Here is a 24,251-nt window from a genome sequence, read left to right on the forward strand (position 1 = left end):
GCTCTCTACAATGTTGGGTAAATAGACCATAACAGATCTATTATTGTATTATTTTCTCTGTAGGATCACTTACAAAGAATCTGAAAAGTTTTTTCCCCCCTGATTTCTATGGCAACCATCAGTCCCTGCCCACGTGTCAGATGATAAAGCATTGGCCAAGGTAACATTTTGGATGGTCTAATACTTTTTTTCTGGGAAGAGTTTGGACATTCAGCAATACTGGGAATAATCCTTGTGATGATGCATTAGCAGAGTAGGTGGAACTGCACCTTAAACGTGTGTAAAGCAGCCTTCTGCTTCGTAAATCAGTGTCGGGGGGGGGGTCCGTGCGGAGGTTTCTACAAGCTCTGGGGATCTAGAAAGTATTTTATTTAGAAGCCGTGTGAATGATACGTACTTGGCAGAGCGCCTTTGCAGTGCCGCGGACCCCGTCCCGGAATGCCCCCCATATGAAGCACTTTGTCATCTTACACGCTGCTTTACAGTTAGATTTGTCTCCTTCCAGCAAGTATTCCCTTGCTGTTTTTTTTTCTTCGCCTTTTTAATCTGTTTTGGAGCCCGGTGCACGGTGGAAGGTGTAACGTTCTGGTCCGTTCCCTTTCCTACCTTTAAAGAAAAAAAAGCCTTTGTTTAATAAATGGGAACCATCATTTTTTATAAATATGTAACAATGTGTATCAAACCCCCTACAGCTTGCCGTTGCTCAATGTCATTGGGTCATTTGTTTTAATGAAGAAATATCCTATCTATTCCACTTCCACCGACACCTCTGCTCATCCCGTTTACAACAGCTAATTGATCCAATCGACAACAGCCTGTTAACAATAGAGTAGTAACATAATGGGGAGGAATAACAGTGTAGATCCCAAGGGACAGAATCCTACTATGATGTGCAGTAGATGGCAGAGATCCACTCCATGGGTAGTTTATGCACCGCACAGGGCTGGACAAAAGCCAGCACCTAGTCATCGAGCACGCGCAACCTCTTGTCTTCACATCATGCTTTTATTTTGTTGTTCAGTCTTATATACAAATTCCAATATTTTGATTAATTTAATACCTTAATATTTTCCAAGATATCCGTTATCTCCCCCTTTTATTTTCTCAAAATAATGACTTACAAAAGAATTCCTGTTGCCCCCCGTTTCCCATGCTCTGTTGCTATAGAGGGTCCCTATAAACAGCCTTCCGAGTCTCCGAGGGACATGTTTGGGTGACACTCAGGGATATTGTTTGCGCCCTTTGGATCAGCATGTTTGTATATAGTGGTAATGAATATACTTGGTGGGTTATAGTTGCCGTTACAGTGTGGGGAAGGCATTGTAAATGTGCACAGAGGTAGCGGTGTGTGTGTGTGTGTAGCGGTGTGTGTGTGTAGCGGTATATGCATGCGCATGTAGATGGGGCTATTGTAGTAGTTGTAGGGGGTGGTGCGTGGCTCGGTTCATTGTCTTGCACCCAGTGTTAGGCTAATGAGGCTTCGCGGTGTTTTAGTGTTCATGTTATAGGACGGTGCTCATTAAACCTCCTAAGCAAAGTCTCTTTAAACAAAGTCACATCTAATTCACAAATATTTTTGCGGGTTGCAGTAAACGGTTACCTGCTGATCCGGAATGCACCGTTAGTGGCAGTCACTTGCAAAAAGTTTTATTATAGGCAAACTAATTTAAATATATAATGCGCCTTTTGTCTTTGAGGTGATTTATTTAAGAATAAGTTTCCATCAGTCATGGTAATCGGGGTCTATTCACTAAAGGGAGAGTTGTGGTTTTAGCTCTGTTAGGAAGGTCCAACTTCAAAGTCCATCTGCTGCAGAAGGACCTTGGCTGGCCCTGTATAATGTATACGTTAAATCCGTGAGAGTTCAGTCTCCTCGCATTGGCGTATGCATTCTACAGGGCTGGAAAACTTGCTAGTGTGGTTGGCCCTTCATAATGGATAGGGAGTCAAAACCACAACCTTCACTTTAGTAAAAAAATAAATAATAATAAATCGTATTTAAGTTTACCTACCGAAATCCTGTAATTCTGATCTGACCCTTGCAGAGGCTCCCGGAGCGAGCCCAAGATATATCCTCATACACATAATGTACGTGAGTTGCTTTTATTTTCAATAAATGATATTTTCGCAGCCAATAGCGATTAATAGATCAGCGGAGAGTTTTCCGTAATCTTTGTATCTGCGTCATGCTGCGTAACTTCTAATGTCTGTCTGTGATCCCATGATTTATATTTATCACTAACATATATAATTCATGTGTCCATCAGTCTGGCCATCGCTGGCTGAGAGCACTTCCCCGGCACTTTCCTGGAATACTGCTGACAAATCACTTTTGCTCAATCTTCCATCAGTGTTGTGTTTATGTCGTTCTTGTTCCTCCGGGAGTCTTATAAATTACTCCTGTGCTCGCGATTTAAAAGTGCTTCTTATCTGAGAGTTATACGCACCGCAGGGAATTTGTATCACTTGGGGTTCCTTGTGTTCCTGGAGCCTATACATTCAGCATCGTACGCAGTGTTATTATATAGGCGTTATACAAATTCATAAAACTCTCTGTTTTTTACATTTAATCGTATCTACCTGTTTAAGGGTAAGTGATACCGAACTGGCATATTAACGCATAAAGGAATCTTATGGGTTCCAAATGAAATTCTATTTTAACCCCTTCAGGCCCAGCGGTTTTCATAACCAAAGGACCAAAATATTTGTAATCTTTTTTTTTATTTTTTTTTTTTTCTTCCCTCTCCTCCTGATCTGTATGTGCTGAACAAGCAGGAGGAGCAATGGGAGACCCCAGCAGAGTCTACAAAGTGTCTCTCCTGTCCTCCAGTGAGCAGTCGGCAGTGACACCTACCTGAAGGGAATGCCTGATCGTGTGATCAGGCATTCCTTGAATGCTGGTGTACTGGTGCTCAAGGAGAGCGCTGTTGCGCGTGATTAGTCGGCAGGAAGCCTGAGATGCTGGGTTTTGCTGACAGGGGAGTCAACATTCTTGCCACAAGTTTTAAGGACGTACAGGCACGTCGTAAGGGGCTGAAAGGGTCAGACAGCTCATAGCGGATATTTTATATATATAAAAAAAAGCCTGAGTGCTTTTACGTGAGGGCCTGTGTGGCACATCTTTATTTTCAAACATGAAAATTCTATTAAGTGTGTGATAAATATGATCATATCGCTAACACATACCTTTGCTTATTTATGCTTCTGTTAAACGAAATTATTGTCTATGATCTCTCCCCCTCTGGTGACTGCTCACAAACTTAAAAAAAGCATGTATTAATAAGTGTCTTTGCTGTTATGATTGATCGGTGCATATTTGGAGGTATTCAGTTATAAGATGATCCTCGCTGAAGCTGGGGTCTGCGTATGAGCGGCATGCCAGCGTTCGTTTCCTTAAGAATTTACATAGCGCCAACAACTTCCGCATCGCTTCTGACGATACATTTATTCAAAGGGTCTGACAGGACAAAGACAAACTATTAGGTAAAGAGGACCCGGCTCACAAGCTTACAATCTAGAGGATATTTTACAGTCTAGCTAATTTTATTATCTATGGAACTGTAAAATGTGGGAAGTTTAAATAATATTCATGGATTTGTACCTTGGCTCTGGAAGGTCGGTTCGGTAACCATGTCGGGCCTGTTAATGAAGAGCGAGTGCCGTGAAATGAAAAATCACTATCGGTTTATCTAGGAGCTCTTCTCTGACTGACCCGCTGCACAGCGTACAATAGATCTCAAACTCAGCCGAACCCCTCGTGTGCCGGACACCCCATCAGACGGGATTAAAGTGTTCCTGTAACACCGGCGCTACAAAAGCGTTTTCAAAAAAACAAAATTGTGTGAAAGGCTTTTCTCAGCCGTTGGGACTATTAACCCCTTTTAACCTGCGTGAAATGCCTTGCTTAGCAGCCTGGTGCTCAGAGGATTAACAAACAAAACATCTCTCAGTGCAGAGAAATCCAAATTATCCAAGCGGTATAATTACTGCAATATGTTTCCAGCCACTGCTATGGTTTGTGTCGGGTCACACTGCGATCGCCGTGCAGCTTCCAGGCAGGTAATGAATAGGAAGAAATCGATGTATTATTTACGGAGGGGTTTGTAACCTGTACTGGAAACATTGTTGTCTGTCTGCTTGCTCTACGCTTGCACGGGGCTCGCGCCCGGGCCTCCCCGACCGCTTGCACGGGGCTCGCGCCCGGGCCTCCCCGACCGCTTGCACGGGGCTCGCGCCCGGGCCTCCCCGACCGCTTGCACGGGGCTCGCGCCCGGGCCTCCCCGACCGCTTGCACGGGGCTCGCGCCCGGCCTCCCCGACCGCTTGCACGGGGCTCGTTTTTCTGGTATTGAGATTTAGTCAGCTGTGTTTGCGTTACAAGCTCTTTTTTTCTTTCTATCAGAGCTTTATCTTGATTGTGAGGGTCGGCCTTTGTGTCGGTTGCCTGGTACCTTCCTTTCTGGCGGCTTTTCTTTCAGTCTGGTTAATGCCGGCGGACCTCAGCCTTTGTGTTGATTGAAGGCTTAACAACTCCTGCTTGTTCAGTGGATCTACAGACAGATTTCATTCCAGAGCGGGAGGAGCGTCCTTACACGAAATCAGCACGGAATGTAAGATTTTGGCATCCTTACAGAGTGCAAATATTAAAAGAAAAATACCCCAATGTCAATATTAAATTATTATAAACGGCGCTGTAATTATGGGTTGTGTAAACGATAAATCTGGAAAGGAACTACAGTCACGCAGTAATAAGCGGCTTTCTAAAGGACGACACAAAGACTTTGATACAATTTATTTTTATTTGATTCTAAAACTTTTCACGCAACGCTGTTACCCGTCACGCTGGTTTCTGCAGATATCCCATGGAGCTCAGATTGACTGCAATCGGCGTTCCGACCTGAAGATGTGGTGTTGCCATATCAACATTTTTCCAGGACGCTTCTAATTTTTTTTAAGTGTTGCTGACAACCATCTGAAAATGCAACGCGGTATATGGGATGAATAAGATGAAATCAATTACTTAATCAAGTTTATACATCCTGATAAATGTGGCGGTCTGCGTCGTTAGCCCCGTGTAGATACACACGTCCTAAGAATATTTATATATCAATGAACTAAAGTTTACACGCCTGCATCTTTAAAGCCGTTCTTCAGTATACTTTAATGGTGATTTTTGTATTCTTTGCCCTTTATTGGGTCCGGTTCGATGAAGCCTTTTGTCTGCGGCTGATTACCCTTGGAGGAAACATCTTGCCCCTTCTGTATAGATCACTTATTTCCGCGGGCCGCACAGGATTGCCGTGTAACTGCATCTGTTGTCTCCTTTCTGTTAATGGCGCTCGGCGTGACACAGGTCCCTGATAAATGGGGGTCACTCTAAAGTCTCCCGTGAAAGATCCTGGAAAAGAAGTGGGATTGATAAAAGAACCCTGTGTGTGGATGTAGAAGCCGGCATGTGTTACATGTCTGGTGTGTGCATGTGGTTTGCGTTGTGTGCTTTAGGTCCGTGTAATGTGTGATTTATTTCTTGCTGGGCAGCATTTAGAAGTGTTCTGGAAGGTAATATTATACTTCGACCATCTGATCTCATCACATTCCCATTCTTCACACATTCTTGGGTCTGAATATACATTACGACTCCTCGGCCACTGAAAAGCTGCTTGACCCGCCATTGAGACCTCGTCAGCACTCTTAATCAGCGAGTCCTGGCTGTTGGTTATGACGTTTATTTACTAAACGAGTATTACACGAGAAATTTGCATGACAGCCTGGACCCAGCAAGCCTTTGGGGCAAGAAGGGCAGATCCATCCCATGTTATCGGACAGATGGAGGTACCCAGGGCCGTTTAGCCTTTCACGATGAAGATGCTGAGTTGGCATATTTTACTTTTATATCTAAATTTACATTGTTTTAAATTAATAAATTACCTGAGTGCCGCTGTGTCGAGGTGATTCCATACTGATTACTTCCTCATTGTATATTTGGGACTCGTCTAAAAGAATGTATGTGTATGTGTATATATATGTATATGTGTGTGTGTGTATATATCTATCTATCTATATATATATATATATATATATATTATAATTTAGTGTTATGTATATTTTATTGCCTCATCGAGCCTCATAAATATGTTAGAATTAGAACAATTCCATTAATGTTTTTAAATGGAGCTTCTAACAAGCGATGTGGTGAAGTGTGATTTTTATACGTCACATGTCTTTATTGTTGTGATTTCTGGCTTGTAAGATCATATCTGTGCAATGTGTGCTTTCTATCCTCCTAGCATCTTTTTATTAATAATAATTATAATGATGATAATAATAAGGCAGCGCATAGACCCGGTGGTTTGCGAGTAACGGAACGACAGCTGTAGCATTTCTCAGACGTTACACGTCGTCCACATGGAGCCGTATAAAGATTTCCACTCTGCTGAATTTTCTGTTGTCTTGTAGATAAGAACAAGGGTAAAAAGTTTGTTTTCGGGGTATTTAAAAGCTCTCCGGATCTCTCACATAGCATTCATTTGGCTAATGGTGACAATGGACAGGCCACCGCGTTCATCTGGAAGCGTTAATTTAAGGCCATTTTGCAGACATGTAGCTGGAGCGGCGGGATATATGAACGGAGAAATGATTGCAAAGATCCTCATAAATTAGTTTTATTTACAAGGTCATAGTTTCTGTTTATCTGCTGCTTCAGTGAAATGCACCAAATCTCGCAAAGATAGAACATCTGTTCAGAGAAATACCTCTTGCTGAGCTTCGTTTTACACTCCAGGGAGAAGCATAGAGAGCATGTGGTTGGTGAAGTATATTTGGGGTAAAAGAGCGACGTTGTAGACTTAATCAGCATTAAAGTGCATGTGATGGCTGGAGTTATCCTCCAACGCTTTAAGTGGGCAAAGAGACGCAGATTTAGGGGCTTGGGTTGGAGGCATGGCAGCAGCCCGTGGCCTGTAATTACGTGTAAGCGCACTTTCTGCTTTTTCAGTACACGTTGTGACATTTGGGGTTATTGGAACCCTTGCTAATAATATACCATTACTGGTGAGATCGGGGCTAGCCGCCCCCTCCCTGCATACCTGATCCCCGGTACCGGGAAGTGTGAGGATTTATTAACGATGTTATAAAGTAACCGTGGGTTTCGCATGCGGCTGGTTGGCAAGCTGCCCTGGTGGTGGCCTTAGTACCCCTCACCTCCCAAACCTGAGTAACCAGATGGGTTAAAAGGCGGAGGGGTCTTTTTCTGCCCAGCAGTTCAGTGTTGGTGGTAAGAACATAGCGAGGTGCCCCCTGATCACACACAAGCTGCGCTTTGGACAACACATTGCGGTGTTGTGCGTTCTGTGATAATGTATATTTTTAACTAGATGTTTCTTTTAGTCCTCATTCTGTTTGGGTTATAAGTAGGGGGTGCAGATTTTTAGCCCGCTGGCGGCTATTATTACATCAGGGTAACCTTCACACACCGGTCTTCGGTTACACCTTCGCGCTCCACTGGTTTTCTAGATAATGCTGATGGATGGGTTGCCCTTTGCCCTTATAATACAGATCAGGAGATGTCATGTCCTTAGCAAAGTGTTACTATCCTGAATGATGTGCTGTGCCCCCCCCCTTTATACCCACATGCTGGAACCCCCCCCTTTATACCGACACCCCCCCTCCCCTTATACCGACATGCTGACACCCCCCCTCCCCTTATACCGACATGCTGACACCCCCCCCCTCCCCTTATACCGACATGCTGACACCCCCCCTTCCCCTTATACCGACATGCTGACACCCCCCCTCCCCTTATACCGACATGCTGACACCCCCCCTCCCCTTATACCGACATGCTGACACCCCCCCTCCCCTTATACCGACATGCTGACATCCTCTGCGTGCCGAGCGCCAGCTGCGAGTTCGATTCCCGTGAGGGGTCTATCAAAGAACTCGCTGACAAATCGCACGAAATACCGGATCCCAGCGCACAGTGTCCCGGGGAGCTGAGTATCTGGGCCTACACCGGGGCTGTGCATACCGGGATCACCCGGGCCGCCTTTGTACTTTGTAACGTTTAATCTGTTGATCTAGTCCTGGATGCTGACTGCTCGGTGGGGATTTGGCTCAGGGGTTAATGTGCCGCCCTAACTGAGCACAGGACCCGTATGGCAGGTGCCCTGTCTGACCGCTCTCCCTGGGGGGCAGGTGTTAGGGGGCTTCTATCAGAGAGGGAGGGGGCACCCAGGCTGAATCCAGTCCGGGTCTTCCTGGCTGCCGTGCCTGTTGTCTCTGGTTAGGGAAGGAGGGCTGGAAGGGGCTGATCTGTGTCCCCTCCCCCCGGCTGCTGCTGTCTGCTGCACGGAGCCCGGATCAGGCATGTGGAAGTGTCTGCTGAACAGCTGAGGAGGAGGAGGGAGCGGCGTGCATGTGGGGACAGCGGGCGCAGGGGCAGCGGCGGCATCAAGGATCAGGGAGCGCTGGCCGGGCTGGCGCATGTGCTCTGCTTCCGGGGGGAGCTGCTTTTGTTCAGCAAGTGGATGTGCGCTCCCCCTTCCCTCCCTGCCTTTATCCCGCTGTGATCGCCCTCTAGCTTCCCCCTCCGTCTATCCCGTGTATCTCCCGCGGTCGGACTCTAAGGATCAGCCGGGATTTGAACTCTCACAGCCTCCACCCTGGGCTCTCCCTCAATGGGGAGCAGCCAGCGCCTGGCCCCCGCTCCAGGACGCCGCTTCACTTCGCAGGCTGGACGTGGCTCGGATCGCAGGCAAGTGGTGAGCTCCCCCTCCCCGCTCGTGTCTTCCCTGTGTGTGCATGGAGGGTAGGGGGTGTCTGGCAGAGCGTAACGCCGGCCGCTGCCCTCCACTTGTTTAGGGGCCGGTTGGATGCCGTCCAGGACTCTTAATCCTGTTTGCGGTCTCACTTTCCTGGCAGTGGAAGGGTTAAAGTTTTGGTGCCAGTGGGGGTTATTTCAGCCATGTGGGGTCATTACTCCTGAGTCAGATTTATCAGTCTTAGATCCGCATTCATTGGCTCAAGGATTCCAGGATCAAAGATACTTTTAAAGGGTGATGGTCGTGGGGGGTAAATCTGAATCCCATCACTGCGGCCAGCTGTGGGGGTAACTTTAAATGCATTGTCGTTCAGTTTGCCCGCACAGGGTTATTTGTGTGCCGGGTGCTGTGGCTTTTACCTGCAGTAAACACTCACGGGGAACTTTCCTTTTCAACAATGAGATCCAGCCAGAAATCTGTTTGGAAGACTGTAGGAAAATGGAACTGCCTCCCAGCGGTAGAGGTTAATACAGTGAGGGAGGTTAAACGTGCACAAGATAGAGATTTGGTTAGGAAAGCAGGCAGTGTAGATGTGCCGGATGGCAGTTGTCTGCCGCCCGGCGGCTGCATTCACTCCTGGGCGCCTTCCCTGTCCTCTCTTACCCTCTGTCGGTGGCTGGAGTGCAGGAGTGTCTCGTGGAATGCGTTTCATGTGTAACCGGAGCCGTGTTTGCTGTGTAATGTTTGCTCAGACCGTGTTCAGTGCGGCGGGGACAGACCGGCCCGACCGGCCCCGCTATATATACCGTGTATATATATATTTATTTATATGGACACATGTGGCTTCGCTCATTCCCCGCCTGTGTAATGTCTGCTTTTCCCCTCCGGGGTTGGGGGGGCTCGTGCTCAAACTCCACTCCTTCATATTTATCACATCCTCTTTAAACCCAAAAGGACCCGATGGGGCAGGTGAGGGCCGGAAATCCTTCCCCGCTCATCTGTCGGCTCGTAAATCTTTGCTCTTTGGGGTTTTTGGTAACGTCTTTGAGGCCATAGAGGCTGAAACAATAACCTGGCCAAAACTCGTGGAAGTGAAAGATTTCTACTCGCAAAACCCGCCGATAAACGCCAACCGTGATGGTTACTTACTGTACAAACATTTATTATTATTAGCTCCTCGAATACACTTTGGGCAATAAAAAGAACTATTATTATATACAATAAGAGAAAAGTCAGAATTTCCTGAAGTTAAAGAATAAAAGGATATCTTCCAAAGTATTTCTGTTTATAACTTGGACTGGACTTTGCATTGAGCCGGACCGCATTTTAGTAAATACTCTAATAGGCACCTCTCTTTTGTCGGTGTTATTGAGTTGTTTCCTCGGCTTCGGTTTAGTTACACGGCAGTCGCTCGGTTTTGTTGGCGTTCTTAGAATTATTCCGTCTTCTAGTGGCCCAGATGCCGCGGCTGCAGGTGAGCGGAACCAAATGCGCTGAATCAGCACTCTAGAAAAACCCAAGGGAACCGTAGCGCGCCCGTCACGTTTCCAGCCGGGAGGATTATATGGAGAACCGAGCAGTGGCCCCGGGGTTTGTAGCTCCTAAACCCCACATACAGGAGAGCTGCGCAAGGTTAGCAAACAGCAGCCAATGGGGTACAGGGTGTTCTCCCCAAATAAATCCTATTGCGGGTCTGTCCCGTTCCCTAATCCTGCGTGTTACCGTCCGACGCACTGACTGTGTGATGTTTACAGAGTGAAATAAGCAGAACGTGTATGTGTTTTGCTCGTGTGTTATGTGGCTGGTGCTAGAAGTCTCGGTAAGAAAGGGAAGTGCTGTGGGTTGTGGTTTTGGAGCCTCATGAAATCTACAGTTGCTGTGAGTTTCTTCAACGGAGAAGCTTTTACTGGGCGCATGGCGGCTCTCAGGGGCCCGTTCAGCGCAGGTTCCAGATCCGAGAACCCTTGTGAGAATTACAGAACCCAGAGCTGGCGAGGGGACAGCAGCGAAGAACGAGCGCGTTTCACACTTCCAAGCGCACTTAATCATAGACTGCCTCTATTTATTTTAAGTAGCTATAGCCTGGTATTATGTTTATGGGCTGGCACCGTACCACCTGCGTATGGGAAGCGGAGCCAGGCTGAGCTGTGCTTCTGGCAAACCATCCATCTCTTGTGTAACCGCCTTATCCTTATAGGAACGCGGAGATGTCACGGACTCTACTGTGTTTAGTGGCATCCAGCCTTCTGTGTCCGATTTCCTTCGTCCCCGGTCCGTCTCGTTTTGTTTTATTACATGCTCTGGTTATAGTATTTAAAGACAATTGGTCCTGAGGTTTATCTGCGTTTCTGTGTGTGTGCTGTTGTGATGTGCTGGTAGTAGTGTGTGCGCACTGGTGTGGTTGTGTGTGTGTGTGCGTGCGCACGCTGGTGTGGTAGTGCACGCTGGTGTGGTAGTGTGTGTGTGTTTGTGTGCATGCTGGTGTGGTAGTAGTGTGTGTGTGTTTGTGTGCATGCTGGTGTGGTAGTAGTGTGTGTGCGTGCGCTGGTGTGGTAGTGTGTGCGCGCGCGCTGTTGTGGTAGTGTGTGTGTGTGTGCGCGCGCTGTTGTGGTAGTGTGTGTGTTCCTTTTCTCTGCAGCTACACTAATTATTGGAAACTGTAGATAAAGAACAGATCTTGCTTTCTCTTTGAGTTTAACATCTTTATAGAAGCGGAGTATTATGAGAAGTATAATAATATGGCGGTAAGTGCCGTGTGTTTAATAATCGCAGCGTATCTGTAACGTTTTGTTGTGTTGCTCTATATGTTAATTCTCTTTAGTGCTGCTGCAGCCCATCACGCTGTTATCACTAATGAGCGAGGTTATTGTCAGCGATGGAGTCACAGGGGGCCGGGTAGATACATTAGGGCCGTTTACCCAAGCAGTGGGATGTGGCTCCCCTTTAATGACCGGCCATCAATATGTTTAACGTGTCCTTGATGGGAATTAGTCGGATTCTTCCGCGTTATCCGCTGCCTTCCACACCAAATAAATCTCGATGTGCAGCTTAGTAACGTTTGATGACCTCACTGGCCGTCCTCGTGCTGGTGATGAGTCTATTGATCTCACGGAATACTTTATTCGTTCTTTGCGTCATGGCGGTTAATGTCAGCCCCCACGTAATTATGGAGCAGCATGTTTGATCCCCCCCCCCGGTACAAAAGGCTTTGTCCCGAAATACCGAAGGAAAAAAACAAAAGCGCGACTGACATTTTTCAGAAAACTCTGCAACATAACTATCTATTTCACGCATTGTATGTAAATACCGCTACATTGTGTCAGTTATTCCTTCCCGGGAATGTGACAATAATATCCTATTAACCAGATCTCGGCCTGTTTAAAGCACATATAATGTCCGTGAGGGTTGTGTACATTATATTGTATAGGTGGATGGAAAGGTTTGGCATAGATACACACAGAAGCGGTTGCCTTATAACGTCTTGGGCTAAGGAATCCCAGTAGCCAGGTAGCCGCGCCGCCTAGATTTTCAGATGTGGCTCCTAACGTCTTGCACCGTTCTGTTGATCTCTATGGATGAGCCACTTTCTGGCTCCTTATGCCAATTTTTGGCAAGAGTCTTGTTGAGTCCTCCTCTAATGTACACAAAAATGTCACGTTCCGGTTTCACGGTGTCCTCAGTCTTGGCTGTTTATTTGAAACGTATGGGCTTGTTAGACCCTATAGATCCGCGTAGATTCCCGCCTCCTATACGCTTAAGCATATGGTTTGAGTAAGGAGCAGCCCGGAAAGGTGTCTGTGAGGCTCTGGGTTCGATGAGGTTAATGGATTTCTTTGCAGGTTCCTGGGACCGGTTATAGTCTGAGTGTTTATTGTTTGTTGGCAGGCGGCACGTGAGACGTTACTCGATCCGGCCCGACGATAAAACCCAACTAGTGTTACACCATTTTGTGGCGGCTGAAAGCGATGCATCGGCTCTTGCTGCTTAGTAACACGTTTGACTCGGGCTGAATACATCAATTTTAATCGGCTTTCAGTGCTGGCTTATTTGCGTTCAGCCTTGTTTAGAATCTGACTGCTGCCGTACCCCGTGTCTGCGCCCCGTACCCCGTGTCTGCGCCCCGCCACCTTTTCGTTTTGCGGAATGTTTTTCTATACGCCGTTGTGAATTGTTGGCTAAATAGCGTAATCCTCTGTTAATTTTCTCTCCCCCTCCTTGTGCTCCCAGCTGGCTTTATTACTAAGGCACTGTGTTTGACTCGTTGAATTGATGGTAATCAATTGTTCCTCCACCTCTCCCCGCTGCTGGAGGGCCCTGCCATGCATTGACGAGATTAAAATGGATCTGGTGCCGAGGGAAAGCGCTCTCCCCCCTCCTCCCGGTAGCTTTTTCCAAAACCAAGCTCTCGAAACAGATTCCCCTCTCCGTGAACGACTCTGAAATTGCTTTTGCGATGCTGACGACTTCTTCTTTAGCTCTCATTGTGGAGGCTGGCGTTATTTTGAATAATGTAATTATTGATCCAGCCCATAAAAAGGAGAGATTGATGGGTACATTTGTGACTCATTATATTCCGACTCTGCAATTTCCCTTCCTCTGCATTCCTGCCGTATCTCTGCCGTCCTGCTATTGTGATCCGGTACGGCGTGACACAGAAAATATATTTAACGCGGCCTCAAATCTGCATGCTTTACAGCAGCCATAAAGCGTAGCGCTCGCTCAAGGGCTGCCGGAAACGCAAGACGGGATGGACTATTATATCGAGATTTGTTTTGACGGTCATATTAAAGTGTGTTAGAGGCTCCCTTTTTACAGGTCGAAGGTGCTTATCTAATTTGGCTGAATTTTTGTCCTCGGAGGCTTTTCGGCATCTAGAAGAAGCATTTTCCCCAAATGTTGGGCTTAAAATCCTGATGACTTTCTGCCCTAGAGGGCATTTATCCCAAATCCCCCCCGGCTTTGCCCGATGCAGCATCCTACCCGATCCCCCGCATGGGTTGATGGCATCATTATGGTGGACTCTCATATCACGCTAGTGATTAGCGGCTGGACCCTTTCGCTTTAGATTTGGACCTTCGCTTTATGATCTTGGCTCTGTCTGCTTACGTTCCGGGTTACTTGCGAAGGTTATTCCAGAGTCTGCACTTTTGCGTGTGATACGGTGCACGGACCACTTGCACGTGACACATTTTTTAAAGCTCATCATAGTGTTTTCATCAATATCTTCCAGCGTTGTGAGCGTAATAGCTATTAATTGCGGTTCGACAATTGCAGGAAACCTCAAGATGAATTTTTCCCCGTAGAGAAGGATCTGTGCATGCGTTTTATGGCCTGTAGTAAACATGAACACGTGTAGCTTCCTGACGTACTTGTGGTGGGCTTGTGCTGGCCTCGTACGGTTATAGTACTTTGCGGTACAGCCTTCATCAAATCTCTGGTGTAGATTGATCTTCTGGCTTTAATAATGTAGCCATGGGGTTAATTCACATGTATTTGAGGTCATGCGTTAAATTACAGCAGGTGGCCAAGCCCCACTTTTATACCACCTTCCGGCTTCCTAAAATACGTAGGTTCTGCGTTGTTTTTACATGAATTTCACACGTTCTTGCTCCGTGTTTCATCGCTGTGAACGGTTTACTGACAGGACAAGTGTTCGGTGCTGGGGGCAGCATGACCCACCCGGCGTGTCTGAGAAAACCTTTGCCGCTCTATGCCTATTAATGTTGAACCCGTTGCTTATTTGTATAGTGAATAGATTAACTTTGCTGACTCCTTTATAAATGACATCGGTTAGTTGTGACTCATGAGTACAAAGGACATGAATCAGAGATATATAATCTCTTGACCATTTGGTGCCGGGGTCGGAACTGACGCCACGAGTGATACGAGGGTTCAGGCTGAGCGGTTTGCTTTCTAACCAGACTTCACGGAGACCGCGTTCTTGCGTGTTTGGCACTTCCTGTTACCTTGGATTAAGGTGTCTCTACACGAGATATTCTTACCACCAATGGACTCCAGCCCTGGCTCACCGCGCAGGCGGAGGTCTACAGAGAAGAGAGCCTACCGAGCGGCCAATCAACGGTGAGAACGGTCGGACCGCAGGTGGAGAGGAGCTGCAGCTTCTTCCTTAGATAAGCTCTTTATTGTTTCTCTCCTCCATGTTTAAAGACATGTTAAGGTACACATAGCGTACTTGAATATCCGTCCTTTACCGGGACTGTCTCTTTAACATATATGTAACGTATGTATGAAGCTCTTGTGTGTTTATGGTTTTTAATTGATGTTATCGGGTAGGCACTTTCCTGTTTTGGAAACACTGATTCCGTGTCATTAATAATTACAGCTTTTAGCGGAGGATGCGTAGAGATGTGTATAGAATGGCTTTAGAGGGTTTTAGACGTAATGTATCCTCAGTGCTTTTAAAAGTTGGATTGGAGTGTTTGAAACGTGTAACCTTAATTGGTTTTCGTCCCAGCCGTCTGAATGTAATATTAACAAGCATGGCAGGCAGGGTTATAGCTCCGAGTCCCGACTCAATCCATCCAAAAAAGGCATGGAAACTTCTCAGGGGTTGCTCTGACATCGCAGTAATTACATAAACAGGGATATTCTGATTACACCTTTAATCCCATCCATTTCGTAAATTAAGTTTCAAACGCTGGCTTTAGACGCATTAATTACACGTCTCGGGTTCTGAGCTTGTTGTGCTCGTCTTCTCACGGCGTGCAGACCAGGTGAAAAATGTGAATCACGGTAAGTTGGCGGCGCTCGGAACGTGGAAGCTGCTTCTCCGAGACGTTTAGGCTGTTAGCCCCTGGGCTCTGTTTTCTGAATTATGGCCTATTGAATGCAGATGCCCTGGAACCTGATAGAAACAGTATGTGAGGTTGCTCTAGAATCGGATTCCAAAGGGCGTAATGATGCTTTATGATTCTATAGGCGCTAATGTGATGGGTTATACACAGCGCCTCCGGTATTCCGTCACAGATGTCTTACGGAGCGTTTTGGAGCGCGCCCATCGAATGGTTAGAGTTGGTAATGGATTGTTGGGTGGACCATCTGTTTGGGTTCTGCCAAATGCACAATGTTTCAATTTATTGTCTGGGATCAAGTCTTCTCCGTTCAGCAGAACCCTCGAAGGTTTGAACAGAGTAACAATATATGTTAATAAATAGACCCAGGTATTTTCATAATATAATGGGTTAGCAGCTCTACATGTAAATAATGGAGGAGATACCGGACAGTAATGACCGTAATTAGCCGTTCTGTATTGACACTGGAGCCGGCGCTATCTGTACTGTTATCGACGTTTAAGGTCAGATTATGTGTTGTTAAGGAGGATACGTTTGATAAACTATTATCTGTTACTTGACTCCCGCTCGGTTCCGTTTCGATATTCCCATAGTATGGATTACGAGCCGTGTTTTTTTTTAGCTTTGTATAAATTCTTTATATAATGTGCGTCCTGACTAGACGCGGGGTGGTTATATATATCGCGAGCTGCCAAGAAAAGTGTCTCAGGAAATATGTAGATTTTCAAAGTAAGACCTTAAACCCAACGGATCAGCAAAACCCTTAAGTGCTACATTATGGGGTTGGATTTCTACGGATCTGCAGCTTGGCTTTTACGCTCGTGTGATGGGCTTTTGTTTAATTTCACATTTTTATGTGAAAGCCGGACCATACGAGCTATAGATTTTCTCCTTGGCCTCTTGATGAAAGCCATGTTGGGAAAGCGCTTATGTGATGATTTCAAGATGTCTAAACAGTCGCCTGTTAAACGTGGATCCTGTGTGCAGCGGCGATGCTTTTCACCCGCTGCTGCTTTATGTCTTTCGGTTCGCGGCTCGTATGCGTGTGAAAGACCCTGTCCTTATTTTGCCTTTACTGTTCACGTTTTGGCCCACAGAGACCAAAATTAGCCCTGTTTTGTCACCTCGAGGCACATATTCTGCTTTAGATATTAAGGTATTTTAATATAGCTTTGATTTTTCTCTTCCGTACATGAATTTTAATGATTAAATTACGCAGAGATTTACAGATTCTTGGATCGGCTCGTTTGCCGAAATGCATATCTTCAGTTTTCCCCCAAAACATTTCTTGGGTATATAATGTAGATACAGAAGTTTCTGTATTAAGATCATCTTGCTTTAACGTACAGTTATTAAAGGGATATGGCACTTGGCAGTAATAAGTATAAATAATGAATAAATAATTTGACTAATCTGAAAGCCGGTGCCATTAGAACCTCAGACTAACATGCCCATGCTCATTATTATTATTGTCTTATATAGCGCCATCATATTCCACAGCGCTGTACAACACAGGTGGCGTCATCGTTTAACCGAACCAGTTTGTAGCCAGTGGCTTTCTCTGAGATGTATGCATTGGGCCAGTTAAATATTCTTTATCCCATTTGAGACACTTTGGTGTCCCCGTCGTCTTTCTAAGCATAAAGGTGGAGATGGTGACTAATAGGTTATTTCTTTCTCCTTTAACATTCGTTCCGCGTGATGTAGAGCGTAACGCAGAGCTGTCTGACGCCCGCTCCGGCTGGATTTCTGTGTAACGCGGTTAAAATGTTTGCGGTTTGATGTGGCTGTTTGTGACCCTTCATCCCGGGTGTGATATCCGTTGTGTATGTAGAGCACCTGGCTAGTGATGTTACGGCTTTCAGTAGGTGTGATAATGTAGCTCCAGGTAAGACGGTCCGGAAATGCAGACAAATCAATGTGTCGAGTGGTGGAAGTCTCTCTCCAGCGCATCTCGTATTGTTTCTCTCTTTGTTGCTCTTACACGTTCTCTCTCTCCTGAAGACGAGAGTCGGTGGAAGGAAAAACTTTTGGCCGCACAGAGTAACGCCAAAGGGGGAATTGCACCACCCAACGTGCCATGGCTAACAGCCTTTTGTTTCCTAAATTGGTTTCCCTCAGGAAGCAGACAGTAGAGAAGGTCTGGGACATTTCTTTGAATGCTAAACTGTAGAGCGGCGTGGCTAAATAGAACTCATTATTTACATAGCTCCGTGGTGCCTGAGTGCCGCTCCACAATGCAGCCAACGCCAGGCTTTGCTGCTCATTACGTAGAACTATTATTTACCGGCTACGGGAGCATAAAAGCTCGGAAGTACTTTGCCCTTTTGTGATGGCGGATGCAATGTGTTCTCGGCCTTCTTTGTAACAGGTGTATTTGTAGCTATTGTTAGCCCTGTTAAAACCTGGATATATGTATTCTTACTGAAATGTATACATTATGTCCCTGCCTTCTCTCCCTTCCGACATGGGATTTAATTCCCTTCCTCCAATGCGAAGTGCAAACATCTGCCAGATGCCGAAGCGGGCTGCATTGAGGCTTGTTCTTCTGTACCACTCGAGTGAGCTACATGATGATGATGATGATGAGTACCATCTCTAGTGCCTTTCGTGTTACTGAAACCCAGCCAGGGCTCGTCTTCTGCCGGGGTCTCTATGCATTGCCTGGGCCCCTGAGTTACAGAACATGGGAGAAAGGGAATTGGCAGGACTCTTATAATAAGAAATAATGGACGTCACAACGCTTACATTCATGCGTTTCGTCCTTTCACTTTGTCGTGACCAGCATTTTGCATTTCTCGCTTCTTGATGTGTGAAGTTCCCAAATTGAGTAGTAGTATTTCTAGATCACACCTAGAACCCGCTGATTATCTGCAGTCTGGGGCCGCACAGATGTTCTAGTTGTCAGTGTTTTGTTTTCCATGGGATTTGGCGACTGGATTAGATCTGTTCCCCTCCTGCCTGCCGAGTGCTTTTTTCCTCCAAGAGGTTGTTTCTACCTACCTCCCCACGCCTGCCTGAACCCTTCTTATCCATTTATAATAACATTCTACGGCCACAGCAGGCATCTTACAGGAATACCAACCACCCAAGGCGATACCCAGCGCTCGGCTTTAGTGCCTGTAGAGAGATCAGGATGTGTTTCTCCATTGACTTTCTTCCATTCTTGCAGCTGGTCCGCATCCCACCAAAGCATGTTTCGGCTCTCGCTCTCAAGATTGGTTCTCCAGGTTTGGGAAAATGTCTGTAACTCTTTATATAATTACGATTTCATTATATGGTTGGGTTATCAGACTTCTATGTAATTATATCCGGTCCTGAATACAAATGACTGCTTAATAGCTCATGTTTCCCCGAATCCAGCACGTTGTGCTCCATGAGCCACCCTTCTTTAACTCTTCTAGCACCAGAGTCTGTTGACTCCCATGGTTCGGGGTTAAAGAAGCCACATGTTGAGCGATGAGGCAGTGAAAGGATGGACTTATAGCTCTCTTTAGAACCCGCTTTAAAGCTAAATACTTGCTCTTCCCTTTGGTGGATATGAGGTGTATGCAGATAAAAGCTTAATTTCTGCGGTAAAGCAGGAGACACCATTAAGGTTAAGTGATCATGTTGTGACAGGTCAGCAGCCGCCACCGCAAGGTACCTCGACAGCAGCCGACAGCAGCATGTTTAATGTCCGCGTAGGCTGCGGCAACCGACAGCGGACAGAATTACCGTATCCTCTTACGCTTTTGAGTGACGTTTTTAATATCGCATCAAAGAACCAATCTGGTATCGCTGCTCAGTAACAGAGCTCATAGGGTGGGTTTTGTCTCCCCAGCAGCTCTATCAGAAGAGCGTTGTTATGATGGGAAACGGGTAGAGTTTGGGCGCAAAAGGAAATAAAACATTTGGTGGGTATTATGGAAAATGTCAGCCCATTCTTGCTTCACATCGACTTTAAGGGAAAGATCAAGTCTTTCTTTCACACATGAATAAGCGGAGTTAATCTCATGATTACAGATTTGCTACCGTACATGGAGAGTGGGGATTTAAGACTAGGAGGGGCAGAAGCATGGTTAAGGGAGGAGAGGCAAGGTGGAGAAGTATGTAACGTCTGCTTTGTGATTATATACCATGAGGCTAAACTTAGCCTCTTTAGAAGCCGTCAGGTTTGGGTGATGCCTTTATGTAGCTCATAAGTAGTAAATAAGTTACCATTTAAGTCTATGGGTACATGTTAGAGTTGAAATTTGGCCACTTTTAATTCATTTGAGTGTCAGAGAAGTGAAGTGCGCTTTCAAAATCCCGTAGCCGACGTGGATAAACAGAAGCAATCCGGTTTAATTGTTTTTCTCCGCCTTACGTGACGGAGCATACATTTGCCTTTTCTCTTTTCAACTCAAATTCTCTGGCATCTCTTCGGTAAGAGCCAAGCTGAGAAGACGAGTCCTCAGATTTATTCTCTCTGGGTATTGGCGTTGAACCCTCTGTTGGGACGACTCCAAATGTAGCCAGGCAGTTGCATTGGACGCTTCCCTCGGCTGCCCCGGGGTAACTTGCCAGTGCCTTTGGATTCAGGCCTCTGAGTTGTGTTTGCAGTCCTTATCTCCCTAGCTACCCTCAGTCGCTGTAATTCCTCATTTGCAGCGTCAGAGGGAAGTGTTTTTGGGCCGGTTTCCAGTTGGATCTGTTTTGCGTTGCTGTTTGCTCATCTGTGATGCTAATCCAGCATAATGCAGCTTGCAGTAAGCGTTAACCAAAATGAGTCTTGTGTTTTAAACTGGATGGTCATTGACTTTGAATGTTATATTTCAACAAGGAAAAGACGAGACTAACGTGAGATAAAAAAAAAAATGTTTCAGCCATGTGCTGCCCCCTAAATGTATATAAAGAGACACTTGTAACATTAGCCAGAATGTACATGGAAATGTTCTTCATTCATTAGTAACATGCTGTAACTGGGTACAGGCGAGTGAATGATGCCATCCCCGAGGATCACCGCTCTGCGTGCGCAGAGTGGGTTTTTATCCTGTATACGGCCAGCATAGTCAATCCATACCTCATCTTTACCCACGTTGGTGATATTATAAAGATGGCTGCTAAGCGGATGAACCCTACCGCGTTGTAAATACTGCCCCAGACACCGCAGGGTATTTATCATCACAGTCGCGTCATCTGGTTACACGTGAACGCACAGGAATGCTTGAAATTATGCTTTACCTATAAACACACAGAAAACCCGTTTTTTTTCCTTTTTTTTTTTTTTTTTTTTCCTAAACTGCAGACAGCGATTCATTCAGATTCATTTGGGGAAGATAAACCAAACCAAATGCCTAAAGCAGAAGCTGGCTGCCTGAGATATGGACTTTGCCTGCGCATTAATGCCATCGCACCTGTTTTCCTCCAGTTTTTTCCTTTTGTATTAAGCTACATTATGCTTAAATGTTTTGTAAATTTGAGGCCAGTGTTCCGGAGTCGAGCGATCCCCATTAGGAAGTGTTCCGGAGTGGACCGTCTCTCCTTTTTATTTCCTCTAGGTGGTTGGCGGTTGTGTTTGGTCGAGTATTCTTTAAGAAACATCTGTCGAGAGCGCGAGAACAAAACGCCGTGAATTTCCTGTAAATAATTTAGTGCTGAAAACGTTGATCCGTGATGGCCTAATGACTTTGCTAGTAGCCTGTGAAATGGGCTGGAGCTTCGGTAACATGCGCAGCGATGCGTGAAAAACATCCTGCCATGTTACCAGCCGACTGCGGGCTTTTCAGCTCCTCTCTTCCAGGTTTACATTTTAATGCTGCCAGCTTTTGAATTTATTTCTATTAAATGGTGTGTTTTGTGCCCAGCGTGACAGCCTGATATAATGTAACACGATGTGACAAGCACCTGCTTTCCCTGCTCCCAGCCACAGTGTTCTTTCTCAGGAAGGTGTATAAATCTGAACCCTTCGAGCGCCAAAGGCCTATCTCACACACAGAGACACACACACACACACACAGACACACAGACAGTTTAAAGGGACAGAAAGGCGGCGTTGCTTTTTTATGACATATTTAAATCGTGTTTGAGAACAGGTCTGCATGCTGCATGATGTTTTATACCGTAGTGATGATCAGATGGGTTCCGATTTTATAGGGGGTTGCTTGCCTGAGGCGAGGTCAGGATTACAGCACATTGCTTGCATTGCTTTACAGAATCATAATTGGCCGTGAGAAAAAATTGCAGAGGAAAATAATTAGAGAAAATTGTAGCCATCCGAATGCTGAGAAACAGAAGGAAGACGTAACATTTGTAAAAGAGCATGGATTATGATTTATTTTATATAGCACCACCTTATTCCGCAGCGCTGTACAACAGGTAAACAGGAGCATTTGTATAGTATAGCAATCTGACTTACAGAAACGGATGAGGAGGGCACTTTCAATATTAACAGCAAACAAAACAGACTAGATGGGCTGAATGGTTCTTTACTGTCAATTTCCAAGTATATTGCAGGGAGGCAGCTTAATCGGGTGCCTCGGAGTTATATGTGCCTGCAGCTTGCGCTTATTATTATTTGTAAACAGAAGGGTTTCATTTACATAACAATTGCTTATCTCTTACTTTAATTATACGCAGCCTTTGTCAAGATGGGGAGCTGGCTAATTACAGTCCCTGTCCTTAGAAAATCTGACATACACCAGCGTTTGTCGTTGGAGGCAGTGATCTACAGCGCCCCCTTTACATTTGGCAAGTGGATTTATTTAAGATCAAATGGTTGAGGGATGTATGATGGTGGTGGCCATTCGTGCGATCGTACAGATAAAGACGATGTTGGCTTTTTGTATCCCGTTTTCTTCCTTTATGCTATGAGCAGAGGCTTGTACTCTTCAGCCGTGGAAGACGCGTCGTTCAGATTTGTGATTGGTTTGTACGTGACTTGTGTCGCTTGCTCTGGTCAGAGGTTGGGCTGCACCGTTTGAAGGGCTTAATAGACCAACCCGATACAACAGGCGCACCTCGAGCCGCGGAGCCCCTTTCATGTTGCAATAGAGGAACGGGAAGAACGGCGTGAACTTGGAGCACATGACCAACACAGATCTCGTTTAAACACGTATCTGTCCTGGCCAGCCGAAACGAGAAAAATGAGCTCTTTTTTTGCACGCTTTGGTGTCCTTTTTTCGTCTGGCTGGTCGTCTTTGCAGGCAGCTCGTCTTTTCTTCCTCTCACAGGTCTGTGCTTTTATGTTATCTGGGAAAGCGTGTGTGCGAACATAAATCTCTTAGCTGGGTATTAATGCTCATAGCGGATGTAGTTATGGGGTCCTGTCATTCTAATGACTTCCAGGTGCATAGAGTAGATGGCAGAGGAAGGTACAGGCCGGGTGAGGGCTTCTTTCTGTCCTGGGCTCGATTGGCATTGTGTGTCGGGGTGTGTTGGCACGTACCAGTTTCCGATCTGTTGCCAATGGTTTTGGGCACACTGAATACTGTGAGGCTGAAAACGTCATCACACCTTTTCTCTCGCCCGGAAATGTTTCTCCTGCTCCCACCCATGAGCACCTGTCGTAATTCATGGATAATTTGGGGCACAAATCCTGTTTTGGAGATTCTAAGAGTTCATCAGAATTCGCTATTTTTTATTCCCCCTATCCCCCCTTTCGAAGACTGTGGATTTCCGGAGTGGGTGCTGCATGATGTAGTTTGGCAGAATATTAAAACGTTCACCTGTGCAGCAAATACCCGACGTAACGGGACGGCAGGAATTGTTATGGAGATGTCCGCCAGTTGCAGGTTTTTAGGGTCCCCCCCCCCGTTGGGGATATATATATATATATATATATATATATATATATATATATATATATATATATATATATATATATATATATATATATATATATATAATATATATATATGCGTATGTGTGTGTATAATTCTTTTCCTAGGTATTTTCACTGTAGGCATTTCCAGAAAAATAAATTAATTGGATTTCTAACACGTCAACTTGTAGCAGAGGAAGGAAAAAGCCTGCAATTTGCAGTTGTGTACATGAAAGGTAGGAGACAAAATGCAGATCTGTAGATAAGTCAGAGCGGGAATATTTATTCTTCCTGACGTCTCCGGTAAATAACACCTTATATCAAACACAACGTAGATCACCTTCTTTGGAAAAAACAAAAAACCTTTGATCCTATATCCGAGAGAATTATATTTCCAATTCATGGCCAAAAATCCAGGCCAAAAAAAAGACCCACGCCGGTAAGAATCTACAGCCGGTTTGTTTTTCTTCATTTAATGTCCATGCGGCCTTCATGTAAAGAGTTAACGGTATTCGCCGTTTGACAGTTGACTGGTTTGGAACGCTGGCGGGGAGACGTTTGCCGCCATTTCCCAGCATAGGCTATCCCGTTCGTGTAGCGTGAGAAAATATAGACGATTTCCAGGACTTCTAGTGTTTTGAACGTTTTCCGTCCCATTTTAATCCCATGATGCTTTGTATGTGCGTGTAACGTCTGTACACGGTTATCTCGGTTGGGCCTGTAATTTGGACTCCCTGACCTCGGGGTTTCTCTGAAATGGCAAGTCACAATTTGTTCCAATTCTTGACATTTTTATGTTTAAGTAGTACATATAATGGGTCTATTTTCCTGGCTGTTTCGGTTCAGACGTACCCCCCGACCGAGCCCCCCCCCCGGCGTCACTGGCCGTTGGGTATAT

At 45.7% G+C, this 24,251-nt stretch overlaps 1 protein-coding gene across 6 annotated transcripts in view; it reads left to right on the plus strand.

The window, feature by feature from the left end:
* RERE (arginine-glutamic acid dipeptide repeats) overlaps nucleotides 1-24,251 on the plus strand; it is a 127,939-nt gene that overhangs the window by 30,263 nt on the left and 73,425 nt on the right. The window contains exon 2 of one of the 6 annotated variants that reach the window (XM_053452294.1): nucleotides 64-160. The exons of the other annotated variants lie outside the window; for them this stretch is intronic. The gene's annotated coding sequence lies outside the window, so the exon portion shown is untranslated. The remainder of the gene's footprint in view (nucleotides 1-63; nucleotides 161-24,251) is intronic. 6 annotated transcript variants of the gene reach the window in all.

The sequence above is a fragment of the Spea bombifrons genome, chromosome 12 (assembly GCF_027358695.1).
Source record: "Spea bombifrons isolate aSpeBom1 chromosome 12, aSpeBom1.2.pri, whole genome shotgun sequence".
Lineage (NCBI taxonomy): Eukaryota > Metazoa > Chordata > Amphibia > Anura > Pelobatidae > Spea > Spea bombifrons.